This window comes from Misgurnus anguillicaudatus, chromosome 7 (genome assembly GCF_027580225.2).
Source record: "Misgurnus anguillicaudatus chromosome 7, ASM2758022v2, whole genome shotgun sequence".
Classification (NCBI taxonomy): domain Eukaryota; kingdom Metazoa; phylum Chordata; class Actinopteri; order Cypriniformes; family Cobitidae; genus Misgurnus; species Misgurnus anguillicaudatus.
The window spans coordinates 5,866,907-5,885,360 of NC_073343.2; the positions used below are offsets into that span (position 1 = coordinate 5,866,907).

The following is an 18,454-nucleotide window of genomic DNA, read 5'->3' on the forward strand; positions in this document are numbered from 1 at the left end:
TTTAAACATTTTTATTCTTCGTTGTTTTTCTCTTTGAGTTATAAAATGAATTTTGTCATGAAAGGTTCGAACCTTTTCATGTTTCATTTATAATTACTTATTTTGTGATAACATGCTAGCCTAGTGTGCACTTCAATGCCTCCCACATCATTTAAATACACCTGGCATCCCATTACCCCTATGAATTTAAAATGTTACTTTGTGCAGAATACCTGCAAAATCACAGAATCAAAATCTAACAGTTCTCAACTTGGCGCTGCCACTTAACTGTCAAGCTCAAGTGACAGGTAAATTCCCTTGCTTCAGTGCCAAACTGTGTGCAGAGAGCCATATTAAGCAGCAGAGAAGCATGAAAAGTCAATTCGACGGCATATTAAACAGGATGGAGCCCACAACCTTACAACCGAGATTTGGGAATAACTTCAATTCTGCCTGAAATACATAAAATTAACCAAAACCTGTAATCCAATGTGTTTTATAGGTATCAAAGACAAAAGGTAACACTATACAATTTGGTTTCATTTTTGTTAATAGCTAACATGAACTAACTATGAGAAATATAGTCTTTCATCATTTATCTTGTTAGTTAATTGTAAATGCAGAAATTAACATGAATTAGTTCTACATTAATTATTAAAGGAATATTCCATTTTCTTAAAAGAAAAATCCAGATAATTTACTCACCACCATGTCAATGTTGATGTCTTTCTTTGTTCAATCGAGAAGAAATTATGTTTTTTGAGGAAAACATTGCAGGATTTTTCTCATTTTAATGGACTTTAATAGACACCAACAATTAACACTTAACTCAACACGTAACAGTTTTTTTCAACGGAGTTTCAAAGGACTATAAACAATCCCAAACGAGGCATAAGGGTCTTATCTAGCAAAACGATTGTCATTTTTGACAAGAAAAATAAAAAATATGCTCTTTTAAATCACAACTTTTCGTCTAGGTCCGGTCCAGCGCGACCTAACGTAAATGCGTAGTGACGTAGGGAGTTCACGTGTTACATATATAAAACGCACATTTGCGGACCATTGTAAACAATAAACTGACACAAAGACACTAATTAGTATCAGTTGACATACAACAACATAGGAACGGTCCTCTTTCTCAACACTTGTAAACACTGGGGCGGAGTTTCGCGTTCGTCTTCTGTGACCTCTTGACGTCATGACGTATTGCGTGGGGTCACCTGGTGCATCAAGGCCAGATCTAGACGAGAAGTTGTGGTTTAAAAGTGTATATTTGTTATTTTTCATACCAATTTTCTGTTATTTTTCAAACGTTTTGCTAGGTAAGACCCTTATGCCTCGTTTGGGATTGTTTATAGTCCTTTGAAACTCCGTTGAAAAAAACTGTTACGTGTTAAGTTAAGTGTTAATTGTTGGTGTCTATTAAAGTCCATTAAAATGAGAAAAATCCTGCAATGTTTTCCTCAAAAAACATAATTTCTTCTCGACTGAACAAAGAAAGACATCAACATTTTGGATGACATGGTGGTGAGTAAATTATCTGAATTTTTCTTTTAAGAAAATGGAATATTCCTTTAATTCAATTATTGTACTAATTAAACATTACTGTAGTGCGACCGGCGCAGAAATAACACATTGTTTCTGCCTATATAATAACAAGCATAGTTAGTGGTTAAGTCAATTCAAATAAACATCCAAATTTTCCCTATAGACAGTTATGTTGGGCTCTAAATAGGAAGACCTAATGACAAATTAAAGGTATTGATTATTTATTGCTAAATAAATCTAAAAGCTTTTGCTCTCGCATTTCAAATTAAACACCATGCCTGCTTTGTTAAATGAATCCTGGATTTCTTCTGCATGTAACCATGTTCACACCATCTCATTCTCAAACTAACTGGATTACAATCGGTTTCTAATTGTTCACCATGGCCTTCATAGCCATATTTAAGAAGTTTCCGTATTGAATTTTAACGCATTTGGCGGCATCAGCACATGGTACACAATTAGCACACAGTTGTGTAAATAAGGTTCAGTGAGTCTAATTTACATAGAAAAGAACCATGTTTGCACCGACAAAAAACAATTACAAATAATTAAACAGACACGACATGGCACGAATTCAGATTAGGGCTTTGTTATGGATTGCAGGTGGTTAGGATGTTATAGCAACAGTGGCCAAACCGAATTCTCTCCGAAATTTCTTTAATGTGAAAAACAATAAGTGCTGTTGTTTTTCTTTTTAGTGATTGTTAACGTGACCTCTTTGACAGTCCATGATGTGAGCTTCTCTCTTCCACTTCTGTGCGTTTGTATTCAGTGCTGTTGGATATTCTGTCAGTTCTCTCTGGTCAGCTCAGCGGACTGACAAACACATTCCTTCGAGATGTTACTGTAGCCCTGAGAGGAATAAAGAAAACTCTGGAGACGGACACGAGTTAGAGAAGAAAAGAACAATGTCTGAAATCGTTTTCAACAATGCAAGTTATCAAAAAATTTTAACTTGTCCTGAAACATTAACATGTTATCTTACATTTAGAAAAATACTTAAAATGAACTTGACAAGTGTATTCAAAGAAATTTCCGTCACAAAACATTTAGGGGCGGTTTCCCGGACAGGGGATTAGCTTAATCCAGGACTAGGCCTTAGTTTAATTAGGAAATATAACTGGTTTCAACAAAAAACATTACTGGTGTGCATTTTGAGGCAAAACAAAGGGCACTGATATATTTTAAGATATATTTCAGTGTAAGTTGTTTTCAGTACCGCACAGGTCAGATTGTCAACATCAGGTGGAAAGGCAAAATAATCGTTCATTGCAACAGTTACGTAGTGGCCTCCATGTCCTGAAGAACCGCTGGAAACCAACTGTGGCTGAGCTGATTTCAGACACCCTTTGATCATTTAGTAAGCAAAGACGTCACACTGGTACCAGCCTACACAAATGAAACAATGAACATCATTAGAAAATGTTGTTGCATGAAAATTACTTATTTTATATAAAGTTTAGAGTCACAAAGCCTACCGGCATCAAGTCCCACAGGACTGACACAGCAGAATTCACACAGCAGAAGATGAACGAGTATCCTTAACATTGTATAACACAGCTCTCATCTGGGTGTAGTAAACATGCAGGTCACATGCAAAATATAAATTGAGAAAAAATTCTTAAAAAAGGATTACTTTTATATCGTACTTTGAATGTTACATTTTAAACGTCATTTTCCAAATTAAACATTCGGAACAGAGATAGGAAACATACCATTATGTTGACTGTCAGCTTTCTTCACTAAATGTCTGATGTCCATTTTCTTCTCTAAAGATGCTTTTTCACTGAGTTTCTCAATAATTGTCACATTCCCATTTCTTCTTTCCCATCGGTAAGTCTGGAAAACTTGATGTCCCCCTTCAGTGAATTTAAAAAGAAATATTAATATTGGAATTATGAAACACTTTGTGTAAAGTTATCTCCAGTTAAAGGCGGAGTGCACAATGTTTGAAAAACGCTTTGGAAAAGGAGACGGGCCGACTACCAAAACACACTTATAGCCAATCAGCAGTAAGGAGCGTGTCTACTAACCGACATCCTTGCCGCGTTGCGTATGTGTGGGGCGGTTCTTATAAAAGAAGGTCCAGATTCTATTGGGGTAGGGGCGTGTTTGTTTAGGTGATTTCAAATATCAACATTGGCTTTCAAACATTGTGCACCCCGCCTTTAAGTATATTACAAACACTGGCATGTCCAGAAATTGGGGATATTCCTTAAAGATTTCACCAATAATTGGTGATTTTGTCATTACCTGTATCCATCTTCTTTGATGACTGAAGGTTTGGTCAATGGCATTCTTTATTGATGATGTGTGAAGCTTTAGAATTTACTTTTGACTTCTGGTACCCAAGGAAAACACCACACAAGCTCTAACATGCAGTAATGAATTTAGTGGCAAAATGTTAAATGCATTTTAATTTGTAAGTTGCTGATAAACTCTGCCGAGTTTGTCCATATTTATCCATGAAAAATTTAGAAGCATTTCAAAAGTCAGGCCAATTTCTTCATTTAATCAATCGTTAGATTATTCATGCACAGTTGAACATTAATCTGCATTTAAATGTTTGCAATCAGCATCTTTTTAGTTTATGGATCACATCTCTGATGCTTGAGCATCCTGAGTTTAACATTATTACCGAATACACAATGCAGTCTTATACATAATACATGAGAACAGACCATTACCTTTTACTGTATACAGTCAGTGGTGTAGTGCAGGGTATACGCAGGTATACGGAGTATACCCACCTCTTTATTTGATGGCATGGAGTATACCCACTTCTACTGGGGGCATACATTAAGAGTATACCCACTTCTACTGGGGGCATAAATTAAGAGTATACCCACTTCTCCAGACACCACTACACCACTGTATACAGTAGTGCGCAAAAGTGATGTCCGGGGGTAAAATGGTTAAAATATTTGCTTTTAATGACCCCTTAGGTTAAACCATCAAAATATGAGGCATGTGGAACAAAATAGACAAAACACTAAACTTGTAAGGTATAATGGAAAAAATGTGTCACAAAAATCGCTGCAAAAGATGCTTTCCAACAGGTTTTATTATAGTTTTTGTCCAACTCCACTGACTTGATTTAGATGTGCTGTGAGGTACGGTATTACTCCGCGCCGGGAACGTTGTTTGTATTCTTGCAATAGGCAAAGGCAGATTATCACCACCAACTGGGCTGGAGTGTCTATTATTCTAGCTCTCAACGGAAGAAGAATGTACGGGTGTGAGGCGTTTGTAAAAATAGGTCCACAAGTTAACAACGAATGCTAAAACACCTGTTGGAAAGCATCTTTTGCAGCGATTTTTGTGTGAGCACATCGGTGAACACCCCTGACCACTCGGTGAGTTTCACGTCTTTGTAAACGAAAGTTTAATGCATTTTAGGAAGGATTGTTCCAGTGCACCTATACAGCCATTGTAGAGGTGGGAGGTGATAGAACAAACACCCGAAAATTCTCGGGACAGCATCATATGTCCAAATTTCAGTCAAAACCGTTCTATTTCATCATAAACAATCTGAAAACAGGGCTTTAAGTGTAAAATACCGAACTTGCCCTTTAACTATAAGCTATACTGTTTTAAAAGTAACTGAACTACTGCCAAGCTACAGAAAAATGTAGTATTCGTCGTGGTAATGTAGTAGCGTCGCTTCTTGTAGTTAACTACTCCCTGGCACCCCTGATAGCAATAGGCTCCGGGGTGGATCCGCAACGGTGGTCCAAGGGTGGCCCGCCCCCCAGTTTGAGAATCACTGTCCTTAACGGTGCACATTAGTACTTCAAAGATACATATTGGTATAGTACCTCACAGGTACATCCCAGTGATGGCTTTTGTACCTTTATCTGACAGTGTATATTCAGCTGTTTTCGGGAGATCTGTGATGAATGTTATGGTATCCTTAAGGTCACAATGGTTAAGAGTTTCCAATTGCTTAGGAATAGATAACACTAAGATTTGTGAATATTGAATTTTGCTCCTCTTGCTTGTTTCCCGTAGACATAGACAACTTGCCGAGAATTTGCCTCTCCTCTATTACTCACAATTAAAACCACCCGCATGCTCTATTAAACTGTAGTCACATCTGAAGCAGTGAGTAGACCACAGGTTGGATACATTACACAGAGCTCTGAATCTAACATCCATCACCAAAACCTTCATTCCCTCCAGCACATTCCTGTGTGGACAACCAGCAGCCAGGCGAGCTCCAAAAAGTCATTAAGTTTAACGGATTGTTTGACCTGATACTTTATCTACTATGTTTTTGTTGTGATCATTAAAAGTCGATTCGACAAGGCTTTCTTTTTGTGGCGCGTAATGAAATGAAATATAAAAACCTATTCAACCTGAGCAGCTAGAGTTTTATAATGATGCCATCATCTCAGCTTGTATCTCTGAATAAACAATAAGCTTTTAACCTCCAACTGATCTCCTGAGATCTTCACAACCAGCTAAAGACAAACGTCTGTTTTGAGAGCACTTCATTAATCCACAATCATAACCAAAGGCGCTGTCATGAATACAGTTTCTGTTTTTTTATTGCTTATTAACATTTTTATAGTGATGATATTATTTGCAAGTCACACTGGATAAAAATATCTGCAAAATGAGAAAATGTAAATGGTGCTCATGGAAAAATACACATACGCATCCATAAAACTATATCTGCCTATACAGTGGTGTGAAAAAGTGTTGGCCACCTTCCTGATTTTTTGCGTGTTTGTCACACTTTAATATTTCAGGTCATGAAACAATGTTAAATATTAATCAAAGATTACACAAGTAAACACAACATGCAGTTTTTCTTATGAAGGGAAAACAAAATCCAAACCCACATGGCCCTTTGTGGAAAAAGTGGCTTGCATGGCAGAGTATCAAGATGAAAAAAAAACATAAAGGCTTGTCTCAGTTTTGCCAGAAAACATCTTGATGATCACCAAGACTTTTGGGAAAATACTCTGTGGACTGACAAGACAAAAGTTGAACTTTTTGGAAGGTGTGTGTCCCATTACGTCTGGCGTAAAAGTAACACAGCATTTCAGAAAAAGAACATCATACCAACAGTAAAATATGGTGGTGGTAGTGTGATGATCTGGGGCTGTTTTCAGAGATGGGACCAAGTCACACATGTGCAAGTCTCAAGTAAGTCTCAAGTCTGAACCTTCAAGTCTCAAGTAAGTCCCTAGTATTTTTTTCTTTGGCAAGTCAAGTTGAGTCACAGGCTGGGTCAAGTCAAGTCCTGTAGTAGGTCAAGTCAAGTCCAAGTCAAGTCACCTTATTATTGTCATTTTACCTGCAGAATCTGATCTTAATAAAGATATATAGAATATAAAGAAATACTCATGTTCAGTAAAATACATCATGGAATCAAACAAAATTGTAATCTCTTCCGTTCGCACACCTACATTTGAAATAACGAACTTGAGTGGGCAAAAGAAGTGATATGTGAACCGACCCTAACATTGTAGAATCCAATCTGTGTGTGTGTGTTCAGGTGGCAAACTTAAACACAGTAGCCAAGTCTCGTACCGCTCAGATCAAGGGGAGTATTTTTAAAAAATAAATCAAGATTATTTTGCCCACATATGTCCCCAACATCGTATGATGAGGCTTAATGGCTAACTAAAGTAGCTAACTACCATTAGCTAACAACTAACCTTCAAACGACGGACGAAATTGGAGATTGTCGTCTGGCTGCTCGTGATTTTAATGTTGCATGTCTTAACGCACTGTTCGTCTTTTGCCATGTTGTTGAAGCCGAAAGTGATGACCCCCGCTACCCCTCCGGCTGACATGTTGATATCTGATCTAAGTGGGCGTGGTGTGTGTAAGGTACGAGAGGGCATGACTGATGATAGTGTCCTGATTCAGTCATGACAATGCCATTCTCAGCCTGCGCTCCAGCTGGGTCAACTTTATTTTTTAAATAGTTTATATATTTTATACTCAAACTGAAAACATGACGTGATTAACTCTCAAGTCATTCAAGTCATCGTGTCTCAAGTCAAGTCAAGTCCCGAGTCTTTAACTTCCAAGTCCGAGTCAAGTCTCAAGTATTTTATTTTTTGTCAAGTCAAGTCACAAGTCACAAAAATAGCGACTCAAGTCGACTCGAGTCCAAGTCACCAAGTCACAAGTCCCCATGTCTGGCTGTTTTGCTGCTTCAGGACCTGGAAGACTTGCTGTGATAAATGGAAACATGAATTCTGTCTATCAAAAAATCCTAAAGGAAAATGTCTGGCCATCTGTTTGTGACCTAAAGCTAAAGCGAACTTAAGTTTTGCAGCAGGACAATGATCCAAAACACATCAGCAAGTCCACCGCTGAATGGCTGAAAAAACAAAATGAAGCCTTTCGAGTGGCCAAGTCAAAGTCAATCCTATTAAAAAGGTGGTTCATACTAAAAAACCCTCCAATGTGGCTGAATTTCAACAATACTGCAAAGATGAGGCAGTGGGCCAAAATTCAAGGAAATATATGTTTAGGGGGCAAGCACTTTATTAGGTTTAGGGGCAAGCACTTTTTCACATAGGGCCATATGGGTTTGATTTTGTTTTCCGTCTATAATAAAAACCTTAATTTAAAAATGGCATATTGAGTTTACTTTTGTTATCTATGATTAATATTTAAATTTGTTTAATGAACTAAAACAAACATGTGACAAACATGCAAAAAATAGGAAGGGCGCCAACACTTTTTCACACCACTGTACGTCTATCTCTGTCCATCTAACCCATCTTCAGACCGATTGCAGGTAGGCAAAGAGGAATAGGCAGGGTTGGTATTTCCAATTTTTCCATTTGGGTTAAAGATTTTTCAGGTTTTGTTCTAGTAAAATAGATTTGCTGTCACGATCTCACTATTTTTCACTCAGGGGTATTCCAGATAATGATAATCAGTTTTGTCTTTTGTCTTTGTCAGGTAATAAACCTGACAGCACACGCCACAAAATGCTCTCGTAAAAAGCCGGTAAACGCTTTAACAGCGCCTCTGGAATGGTTGATGATCAATGCGTCATGCCCTGCGGTGCCGAGAACACCACCAGCCACATGTGATGCAGACTGCCATTTAATTTCACGCTCGGGATCTGAGCACCACCTCTTACGTAGCGGAGAGGGAGGGAGGGAAGATGAGACAGATGAAAACCTGAGAGGATGGAGCGGTGGTTGAAAATGAAGAAGAACATGGGAACGACCACGGTATAGAAAGATGGAAACCAGTGAAGAGAAAAGAGAAAAGTGTCTGTCGGAATGATAAACAGCAGGAGGGGAATTACAGTAAGGGCAAACAGTGGATGGCTTTTATTCACATAGATCAGTCTATCATAGGAATGATTGAAATTCAGAGATTGTCAGATGTGGAAGCACACGTGATTGAAATGAGATTTACCTCAGACACTATAAGGACTCAAGAAGAGCTACAGTAAGCCTGGCAGTATAACAGTTTTGGAGCGGTTTGCTGTATACTGGTATTATGTGGGATGTTGTGGCATTATGGCTTAGGCTTAGGGCTGGAAACAGGAAGGTTTCTTGGTGAGCCCAAACTTACTTTATTAGTGGTGCTTGCTTGGGCAAGAATCACCATTACTGTTGTTGATACGTTTTGTTAAAACAATAAATGCGGAAACCAACCTGCTGAAAAAAACTAATGTAGATCTATAAATTCTAATGGTTTCATGTAAAATACTATTAGGAACATTTACCATAAAAACCATTACAGTAGGATTTAATGGTCCCAACAAGTACCAGTAGAGACCCATTGAGATCATTATAGTTTCCATTACAACCAATAAAATTCACATTAAAAGCCCTTCTGCGATTGTTTTATTTGCCCTGCTTAAAACAATAAAAACCATCTAGTATCATGGTGATGAGGCTTGCATGGACAAGCACCACTCACATTTCCTTTCAAACATAAAAATCAATTTACGTACCTACTATAATATTGGTTAACTGTAAAATTGAATATGGGTCCCAGTTTTTACCTATTGCATTTACCCCAAAGTAATTTAGATTTGGGTTGTGTACTCTACAACATATTCCCATTCACTTAAAGGAAAACACCACCACTTTTTAATATTTCACTATGTTCTTACCTCAACTTAGACGAATGAAAACATGCCTATATTTTTTAAATGCATGCACTTTTAATCTTTGTACAGCGCTTTGTGAATGTGTTAGCATTTAGCCTAGCCCCATTCATTCCTTAGGATCCAAACAGGAATGAATTTAGAAGCCACCAAACACTTCCATGTTTTCCCTATTTAAAGACTGATACATGAGTAGTTACACGAGTAAGTATGGTGGCACAAAATTAAACTTTTGTTTGGAGCCATAGGAATGAATGGAGCTTGGCTAAATGCTAACACATTCACAAAGCGCTGTACAAAGATTAAAAGTGCACGCATTAAAAAAAATATAGGTACATATTAATTCATCTAAGTTGAGGTATGAACATATTCAGGGTGCGATTTGCCGGGGGGGATGCGTGGGATTTCCCCCTTTCTGGTCAATGTATCCCTGCCTCTGCTTAATTATTTTTATCCCCGGTGGGGATAAATGTATCCCCCCCCTCAAAGTGATCAGTGCTACTACACTAGTGGCGAGACGCATCACAAAACTTATCACAAAACTTATCACAGATCCGTGGTGTGATTAAAGTCAATTTTATTTTAAAATGCGCTACTTTAGCTGGCTCTGATACAGCTGCCGCGCAGCCTCTCTGTATTCACCACTCTGAAGACTTGCTCAATGTCCCACCCACGGCGCTATCTGATTGGTTACACACCCGGTTACACCTCACGAGTAATAGCCTATCAACACTTGCGAGATGGTTGTGGATCTGTGTGTCAAACAAAGGAACGCAGCATTCAGCAGCATATTATTCAGGCGCATATTAATAAAGCGGGAATAAACATCACAATCTGATTATCTGTTTATGATGACAACCAGAGTTAGTGTCCCTGTCACACCACTGAGAATGGCCGAAGTTACACATATGGTTTAGCGAGGCGCGGGCGCGTCCAGTTCGCGCAAATGAAGCTAATTGACTAACAAATAATGCATCTGTCTTTTCTATAATTTCACTGTAGCTCACCATCGGGGTGTAAAATTAACGTTATAACTTTAAAAGCAGCATTAAAACGGTTTCTACTGTAATGGTTTAACTTTGCAACCAATCCATTGTTCATATTTATGTTTAAGTTGACACTACGTTGTGCCATAGTTTTGCCATTCAAGATTTAATTCTTGCGTGTTTTTGCGTTGTGCATGATCACAGTTCATATGTGTGGGGAAAAATAAGCTATTCGAGTAAAAATTTTGCGTTAGGCTGCTTCATGAGTTAATAAGAATTTTTTTGTACAATTCCTGCAAATGCAGTGATGAGTTCAAGTTCTCATGATTTATTTTTATGAATTAAAATGTTTTGAAATGTGCTTTGGACAGAGACGCATTATGTCAAGAATTATAAAAACAATCGTCAATAAGCTCATAATTTGTGCTAAAATAGTCTAAATGTTTAGTTTTCAAATCATTTTAAAAAGCTGGTTATATTTTGATGTTTCTTCGCATGTTCAGCATACGGTGAGGTTCGGGTTTGTTCCGATCAGAGCTCGTGAGCGGAGAGCGCATTTCTGAATATTATAAAATAATAATAATATTATAATGGATTTTTGTTAGGTCGGACAATGATTACCAAATTTCTATCTTATATTGCTCTTCATAATCACTGAAAACAGTTAAAAAAAGTTAAAACTAGTGGTAGGTACAAAATGACTCATGACAAAATATGGTGGGTACCCACCGTCACCCAAATCAACGCCTATGAAAACATCCCCCCCTCTGTTTTTTTCACAAATCGCACCCTGAACATATTAAAATATTGAAAAAACAGTGGTGTTTTCCTTTAACAAATCACATCAACTTAAGCTTTAAATTCAGCTTAGGAAACATTAAACAATAAATATGTACACCTTTAGAAAAAAAATCAAAATATCTACTCCAGCGGTCACTAGGGAAATACCCTTTAAAGGTCCTAATTTGAACCATTACCAGGTACAGATATGTACCCTTTGGTAATATGTACCTGACCAATACGACAAAAAATTATAATAATAATAATTCTCTGGCCAAAAATATATTTTAAATATATGCTAAATACATTTTGTAGAATGTTATGATCAATTGAATATATTTTTATTTGAAAATAAAATTTTTAATGTAACATTAACATTAACATTAACAAAAGTATATCACAATGGCCTTGCAACAAGATGTTGCAATATTGTACCATCCACCCTAAGAAAAAAAGAAACAAAAAGGTACAAAAGTTGTCATTGGGGGCGTACCTTTTCATTATACAGTTTTGTTCAAAATAATAGCAGTACAATGTGACTAACCAGAATAATCAAGGTTCCCTTTCAGTCGGTCACTACGACGTCACGTCGTGACCGACGAATTGGGAGCTCGCTTAGAGGGACCAATCTGCTTCGAATACTACTAAAACGCCAATGAACTTGGCATTGAGATATTTGCATAATGCTGGCGCCGCCCCGCCAGGTGCGTATATAAGACGCACGTGCAAATAGGGAAATCAGCTTTTTTTCGCTTCGAAAGCCGGCTTTATCTGACTGAGAAGCTACTATCTGCTCTTCTGGGAACGGTTGCTGAAGTTGATTGACAAGCAGTACTAACACAGCGGACGCTCGCAGTATTCCACTGCTCTGCATATTTTTGTTTTGAGTTTAGTGTGTGCGTTGCCTTTCCCTGTGCGCATCATCAGCTGAGCACCTAAAGAGTGATTTCCCTAAAAGAGTGATACGTGAGAGCTCTGTGTCTTTTTAAAGACAGCCACTCTCTCGTATATTCGGAGATCAGCGTCCTTTTCAGGATTGCTTTTCGTCCATGCGATCTTGGATGTGAGAGGTATAAGGGTTCCAGTTACGGTCACGAGCGCTGTCTTCATGCTTGGGCATCAAGCACTCTGGGGCTGCGCTCGTGGAGAGTTTTTGTTCTCTCTGTGAGAGCATAACCCTCTTGGATTGCGGAGACGACTGACGTTTCTACGGGAATGCTGTCCGCGTCTTTGCAGTGCTGACACCGCCAGGGTGCGGCTGTCAAGCGCTCGCATGACGCTCTTCGCATCACTACGCTGAGGAGGACGGAGGATGCGTCCTCCACCTACCGGCCTTTCATCCTCAGCCGGTTGAGGTTCCGGTGGAGACGGCAGAGTCGTGTTCTACGATGTCTGCCGAATCCATTGGACCTCCTTCTGGTCCCGTTCACTTCTGCAGCATCAGAGGGGTGTCCAATTTTCCTCCGAAGTGGAGTCGTTCCGGAGATGGCGGCCGTGCCCGCTCGAGCGGCGGTAACGGTAGAGTTGGAGGGGTTAACCCCTCTCCGCCCGAACCGTACCGCCCACGTGATTGGTATTTCGGAGCTGCTCGGGCCTCTCGGTCCTCTGCTCCTGTGCCTTTCTTTCCGACGGCACGAAGAGCTGACGTGGTTGGCGGCCATCCGGCCGTTCAGCTTCAGCTTTCACCCCTCACCTCCCTCACCAATGGAGCCGCTAAGGGCAGGGACCCTCCAGTGGAGCGGGGGGGTCGCGATGCAGCTGCGTTCCTGGAGGGACCACCCAACCCTTCCCTCCCGTGTTTGTAGATAGTCGTCCGGTTACGGGCGCTGTCCGTCAGGCATGCGGAGAGGCGGCTTCAGCCCTGCACGCAGTAACGTTGCTACGGGTTCACCAAGGATTTACGAGGGAGGCCGCGACCTTCAGTCGTGCGATGTTCACGACAGTGGTTCAAGATCGCCACCTTTGGCTGTGTCTGGCTGACAAACGCAGGCGAGAACAACTTCTTGAATGCTCCTGTCTCTCAGACCGGCCTCTTCGGCGAGGCCGTGGAGTCGTACAGCTCCGCTGCGCAGACTGAGGCGATCTCTGTGGTCATGCCCCGGCGAAGGAGAGCTGCCCTTGGTAAAAACCACCACGCCGGTTCCTCAGTCTGCCTCTCGCCGTCGGCGTCCTGCGGCGACCACCTCCGTTCCCCTCTTCGGACCCCATCTCGGCAGCGCGGGGGAACCGGTCGTCAGCAGCTCGCCCCGCCCGCTTAGCCGCTTCCCGTGAGATCGGGAGTTTAAGTGGCCAGTAAGCGGGCGACCTGGATTGGCAGAGGATCACTCTTCAGGAGACGGTGATTCGCTCCTTCCCCCGATAGAGGGTCGGGTGGAAAATTCTTGGTTTGCATATGTTCCACCGGCTGTTTAGCCGGTGCCCACTAACCACACACAGAGTGCATTCCTCTTCCCTCTTCAGGTCTCCAGAGGATCGAGAGAGCCGTGAGCGGGCACACACCAGCTCACCCTACCTCTCCTCTATCGCCAGCGGGTGTTCTGAGGAGTCCGAGCCCTCCACTCAGGAGACCGGACCACCAGCAAACCCGTCGGAGTCTGCGTCCTCAGCTGAGGAGACCGGACGACCGTTTCCCTCAGCGGGCTCAGGTCAGTGTCACACACACACATACTGTAGATGCTTATGCTGTCACGGCAGACGCACCGGCAGTCCCGCCTGTCCCGCCTCGCTGCCCCGCCGCGGGTACTCCGGTAGTGTCGTTAATTCTCCTCGTACGGTGCCTGGGTGCTTGGCTTCAGTTCCCAGCCCGTTTCGTTGGGTTTTACGCACGATCCGCCTCGGTTACGAAATACAATTACCGGCACAACCCCGAAATTCTCGGGCTTTCGTTTCACTATAGTGAAAGTATCCGATGCACATGTACTGCGTGCATAAGTCGATGTCCTGCTGGCGAAGGATTATCGAGCCGGTCCCTCTTACCGAGATGATGATATGATGATAGGGTTTTTCCAGCCTTTATCTTATAGTACCCGAAATACGCGGTGGGTTACGATCGATTTGATTTACGCCCGGCTCTACGGAGGTGGTCTTTTTGGATGATAACGCCGAGGCTCGTATTTCAATATTCAGATCGGTTGCAGCTTTAGACCTGTAAGACGTGTACTTTTGTGTCCATCTCCCCTCGCCTTAGACCGTTTTTTCGCTCTGCGTCGTGGGGTGGGCATATTAATATTAAGTACACCATTCGAGCTGTCTCTCTCTCTCCGTGTCTCCATGAAAGTGTTAGTCATGGCATTAAAATATCAGAGAGAGAGCGTTGTTCGCATTCTGCTTTATTTACGTTGACTTATAATAGCCCGTTCTTGGCAGACGTGCGCGAACACAGAGAGTTAATGCTTCGGCATCTCGCTCGTTTAAGTCATCAGGTCGACTGGGAAAGAGCAACTTTGCCCCGTGCAGAGGATCCTTTTTCTCAGTATGGAATTAGACTCGATCAACTAATTGGCGTGTTTTACAAGAGCGCGCAACTAGTCAGTTCTGACTTGCCTCGGTTTTATTCGAGGGAAGTACGCGGTCCCTCTGATACAATTTCAGAAGCTCCTGGACATATGACAGCATGCTGCAGCCGTGACACTGTTCGAGCTGCGTCATATGAGACCGCTTCAGCGTTGGCTTTACGATCGAGTCTCGAGGAGAGCGTGGCGCACCGGCATACATTGTGTAAACACTACACCTGCGTGTCATTTAAATTTCCCCGTAGTAGACCCAGCATTTCTGATAGAACAAGATATGCCTCTGAGGGGTCTCCTGGCATTCTGTAGCATGCGATGCCCTAAGCACGGGATGTTCAGCCACGTATGACGGGCCTGCAGTCTGGGGTGTGCATAGCACCCCAACTGCCGCGAGCGGTGCGCTGTATATCTGGGACTTGTACGCTCCGCTATGGAGATGCGAGGGAAGGATGTATTTGTCGACACCGATAACTTTGCGACTGTTGCGTTATTTACCGTTAAGGCGGTTTTGCGCTCTCGTCACCTGTCGCATCTCGCTCGTCATCTCCTCCTTTGGAGTCAGAAGCATCTGAGGTCCCTTCGTGCCATTTACATCCCGGGATCGCTCAATACAGCGGTACGCGCTTCCGAGCTGCGCCCCCGGCGAATGGCGACTCCACCCCCAGACGGTCCAGCTAATTTGGAAGAAGTTCGGTTGTGCGTAGATAGATCTGTTTGCGTCGCCGGACGATACCCACTGTCGCCTATTTTATTCACTAACCGAGGGCAGCCCCGGCGTGGATGCGTTGGCACACAGCTGACCGCGGGGGGTGCGTAAATACGCATTCCTTCCAGTGAGCTTTATTGCGCAGACACTGTGCAAAGTCAGGCAGGACGAGGAGAGCCTTTTATTAATCGTCCGTACTGGACGACCAAGAATTGGTTTTCATAGTTAATGCTCCTCGCGACAGCCCTCCCTGGCGGATTCCCCTGAGGAAGGACTTTCTTTCTTAGGAAGGGGCACATTTGGCACTCGCGCCCCGACCTGTGGATATCCATGTACGGTCGTTGAGCGCGCGCAAGGTTTAGGTGATTTATCGCAAGCGGTATCTAACACCATCGACGCGGTTCGAGCACCGTCCACAGGACGGGCTTACGCGCTTAATGAAACCTTTTCGTCACCCGGTGCTCTTCGCAACGCGAGGACCCAGAGAATGCCCTTTAACATTATGCTTTATATCTTTAACATGGGTTAGATGGTAGGCTGTCCCTCCGCCATTAAAATTGATATCGCCGCTATTTCTGCTCATCACTCACTTATCTACGGCAGATCAGTTGGCCAGCATGATTTAATTATTACATTTTAAAGAGGCGCTCGCAGGCTAAACCCCTCGCGCCCTCCCTCTTTTTTCCTGAGACCTGTCCATGGTGCTGAAGCCTTCAGGTCTCCGATTTAACCTTTGCAGTTTGCGAGTCTGAAGTTTTTATCAATGAAAGCTCTGACCCTGCTAGCATTGGCCTCCATGAAGAGAGTAGGAGATTTACATGCATTCTCTGTTGACGATTCGTGCCTTTAGTTTGGTCCTGCTGTCTCACTGAAGACCCAGACCAGGCTACGTGCCCAAAGTTCCCACCACTCCCTTCAGAGATAAGGTGGTGAGCTTGCAAGCGTTGCCTTTGGAGCAGGCAAACCCAACCGAGGCTTTGTTGTGCCCCGTACGCGCACTGCGATTCTACGTGGTCCGCACGCAAAGCTTCAGGACCTCAGACCAGCTCTTTGTTTGTTATGGTGGCCAGCAGAAAGGGAAAGCTGTCACTAAGCAGAGGATGTCTCATTGGATAGTTGATACTATCGCCCTGGTTTATAATTTGCAGGGCATTCCTTGCCCCTTAATTTGAGAGCGCACTCCACTCGGAGTGTTGCCTCATCTTGGGCATTAGCTCGTGGTTCCTCGCTAACAGACATCTGTAGAGCTGCTGGTTGGGCGACACCTAATACGTTCATTAGATTCTACAATGTTCGTATCGAGCCTGTATCCTCTCGTGTTCTGTCCTCACCAGGGAGTACACGGAGAGCAGACTCGCAAGTCGGCTTGCAGCCTCCGACTGAGGCTCCAAATTGAGTTTCAGTATGGAAGGCTAACAGAGCAAAAATGCGTAATGGTTTGATTTGCTCTCTCCACTGCCTTGACAGCCTTTGTTGCGGAGCATTGGCTGTCAGCCTTTCACTAGCTGTATTCTTACGAACCTACGTGTTTGGCCAGGGCCCCACATTGTGTCCCAACGGGTTCCTTTGTGAGTATTATTCCGTGGGGTTAATCCTACCAGCCCACGTTTCCCTTAGCAGAGCACTGCTTTGCTTACACAGCCACGGCTGTCATTTACCTCAACTACGGTTAACTTTCGCCCACCAATAGCCCTTAACGGGGCGGTGGCTTCCGCAGCGTCCCTATACCGCTCAGATAGGGCGCTTCCCAGTCGCTGGCACTACTGTGGGTTAAAGGAACATCTAGTGCCCGGCCTTCTGCCTTAAAACCTAATTCTCCTATCCTTAAGTGGAACCGGAGGGCTTTATGCAGACACTGGAAGAGGTCAGCCCCTAGTGGCGTTTTAGTAGGGTTTCCCAATTCGTCGGTCACGACGTGACGTCGTAGTGACCGACTGAAAGGGAACGTCTCGGTTACGGATGTAACCCTCGTTCCCTGAAGGAGGGAACGGAGACGTCACGTCCCGTCGCCACAGGTGCTGCCACCTGCTGTTTAGGCCGGTCACCTTCCGGCTTTCTCAGCGAACAGAAGCTGATTTCCCTATTTGCACGTGCGTCTTATATACGCACCTGGCGGGGCGGCGCCAGCATTATGCAAATATCTCAATGCCAAGTTCATTGGCGTTTTAGTAGTATTCGAAGCAGATTGGTCTCTCTAAGCGAGCTCCCAATTCGTCGGTCACGACGTGACGTCTCCGTTCCCTCCTTCAGGGAACGAGGGTTACATCCGTAACCGAGACGTTTTTAGTATATTTTTTATTGCTACGTGGCAAACAAGTTACCAGTAGGTTCAGTAGATTCTCAGAAAACAAAGAAGACCCAGCATTCATGATATGCACGCTCTTAAGGCTGTGCAATTGGGCAATTAGTTGAAAGGGGTGTGTTCAAAAAAATAGCAGTGTGGCATTCAATCACTGAGGTCATCAATTTTGTGAAGAAACAGGTGTGAATCAGGTGGCCCCTATTTAAGGATGAAGCCAACACTTGTTGAACATGCATTTGAAAGCTGAGGAAAATGGGTCGTTCAAGACATTGTTCAGAAGAACAGCGTACTTTGATTAAAAAGTTGATTGGAGAGGGGAAAACCTATAAAGAGGTGCAAAAAATGATAGGCTGTTCAGCTAAAATGATCTCCAATGCCTTAAAATGGAGAGCAAAACCAGAGAGACGTGGCAGAAAACGGAAGACAACCATCAAAATGGATAGAAGAATAACCAGAATGGCAAAGGCTCAGCCAATGATCACCTCCAGGATGATCAAAGACAGTGTGGATTTACCTGTAAGTACTGTGACAGTTAGAAGACGT

The 18,454-nt window shown here is 42.8% G+C and overlaps 1 long non-coding RNA gene across 2 annotated transcripts; it reads right to left on the bottom strand.

Annotated features, from left to right (window-relative positions):
* Window positions 1-2,466: 2,466 nt before the first annotated feature.
* Window positions 2,467-3,836, bottom strand: LOC141365166 (uncharacterized). Of its 2 annotated transcripts, none has more exons than XR_012370339.1 (4): window positions 3,781-3,836; window positions 3,243-3,386; window positions 3,006-3,094; window positions 2,467-2,916 (listed from the first exon to the last, which is right to left on the bottom strand). It is a non-coding gene; the product is annotated as an uncharacterized lncRNA (long non-coding RNA). The 2 variants fall into 2 exon arrangements; XR_012370338.1 differs by having other exon boundaries at window positions 3,756-3,833.
* Between the last annotated feature and the right edge of the window lie 14,618 nt (window positions 3,837-18,454).